Raw genomic sequence first — 2,053 nt, forward strand, 5'->3', positions numbered from 1 at the left:
GAAGCAGTGGGCCTCCTTCCCTGATGGTTCAGGAGGGGGATGGCTAGGAGAGGGAGGCGGGTTCATGTGTCTTTCTCAAACCAGTTTTGTAATTGGGTTTGGTTGTTGATGGTATCTAGTCTGCTCTAGGCTCTCGCATTTGAGGCAAGACAGATAGTATTGAGGAGGAGCACAGGACTGGTGGTTTGGCAGAAGCGCAGTGCAAATGCTGTGTTTCTTGGTATCTTAGGTGCCGTGAATAACTGTCGCTACAGCATCCGACTCTAGAATCTGTGTGGAGCAGGCAATCAGACTGCATCAGCATTCAGGAGGCTTGAGGGGTTTTGTGGAGGAGGTCATCATCTCCTCTCAGGATGCTTATTGCTGGTGTTGTGGCTGCTTTTGTGATGACTTTCTCTTTTCCTTTTCCTTTTGCAGAGGAAGAGTAAGCCGGTGACTGCAGGAACGTATCGGATGGTTGTGTTTTGTGGACTACGTCGAGGATGGAATCAGATGCTAGCCCTCCAAAAGCTAAGTTGAGAGACCAGCACTGGAGAGGGGTGGAGGCTGACAATTGTGTAATGGGGTCTTTGACGTTAGTGTAGGGGGGAGGGCTGTTCTGGGGCACAGTCTCCTTTGGGCAGGTAAACAATGTAGCTTACTGTCCAGTGTGATGTTAGCGCATCCTAGGCAGGGCAGTTGCAGCCTGTGTGTGTTGTCGTGTCGTTCGTGTGGTCTGTGTTTTGCATCCTAGACCCTTTTTTTGGGTCTTGAGATCATCTTTAAGCTCCAGGAGCACGGAATGTGCATTGGGTGCCATCCTTATGGTGTCGAACACCTGCACCCGTGGGCGTAGCACCAACCGTCTGCCTCTCTTCTTGCATTAGCATCTTAAAGCGTGCATCGGTCTTGCATCTTGGAACTTTCTGGATGGCCCGCGTCAGCGACTGGGGCTTCTTCCCTGTGTCGTTAAGTTCTTAGGTCTTGAAGCTAGGCTTCCTGTGTGTCCATCTTGTCAGGCTCAACAGTCCCTTCTCAGGAACTGTGAAGTTCTACACTTTGTTTCAGGGGGTTCTGTGGAGCCTCTTCACATCGTCACCATCACGGTCCTGCAGGCTGTCTTGCCCGACGATGACTTTGGTCCCGGTGTCATCCTTCTTGCTGAGAGTTTTCTCTCATCCTTGAGGCGCGTCGTTTGTTGTGTTCTGTGTAGCGTCAGTCTGTGTGTGTTTGGCTTGGGGCTGCCCTGCCTGGGTGTGTAGCGTCCAGGGTAGGCAGAATCACGACAGCAGTCTGTACTGAATATGAGGATCTGTCTAGACCCAGGCAAAGGTTGCTCAGTCGTCTCGAATTGATTAGCTTTCGAGAGGCTGTGTGGACGGGTGTTTCATTAGTGGGCGCTGGCATAAGCGGAGACAAGTTGGAGAGGGTGTTCATGGCTAGTGAAGGGGACAGTATCTCAAAGATGGTAAACCTGCATTGTGTGGGGTGTAATGTTTGCAGGCGTCTCTTCTTTGGATGACAGGCTGTAGTTGGACTTATGTGAACAGGGTTCCTAAGTAGAAACAAGACCTTTGGAATTAAGCTACTGCTCTGCATTAGGGTAATGTTTGATGTTGGTGTGTTGCTTTTTCTTCAGATGCAGAGAGATGAGGTGGCCAGGGATACACAGGGGAGCTGATGGGGGTGCAGGACAAAGGTGGCTGAGCCCGAGGTCTTAAAGGGAAGATGTGACCGGCGGCTCCATGAATACATTTGGCCACTTCTTCTTTTTTTCATGTGAATGTGAGGTTACGTAGCCATGTGTGGAAGTGCTGGTCTGAGGTACAACAGAACTGGTGTTGTTTGCAGTCACTTTACTTTTCAGGTAAGTCTCTTCCAATGAAGTGAACTCTCTGAAAATAATGACGTATTTTTCAGGTAGTATCTGCCTTCAGAGCACCAAGAACTTATATTTACACTTAATGCGAAGGGATGCCGTGCAGAGAGGCTCTTGCTTATACTTATTCCTACAACAGCACAGCCCAGCTAACTTTTATATATGCCCTGTTGGAGGGTTGGAAGCAGAAAAGCG

The sequence above is a fragment of the Chroicocephalus ridibundus genome, unplaced genomic scaffold, assembly GCF_963924245.1.
Source record: "Chroicocephalus ridibundus unplaced genomic scaffold, bChrRid1.1 SCAFFOLD_61, whole genome shotgun sequence".
Classification (NCBI taxonomy): domain Eukaryota; kingdom Metazoa; phylum Chordata; class Aves; order Charadriiformes; family Laridae; genus Chroicocephalus; species Chroicocephalus ridibundus.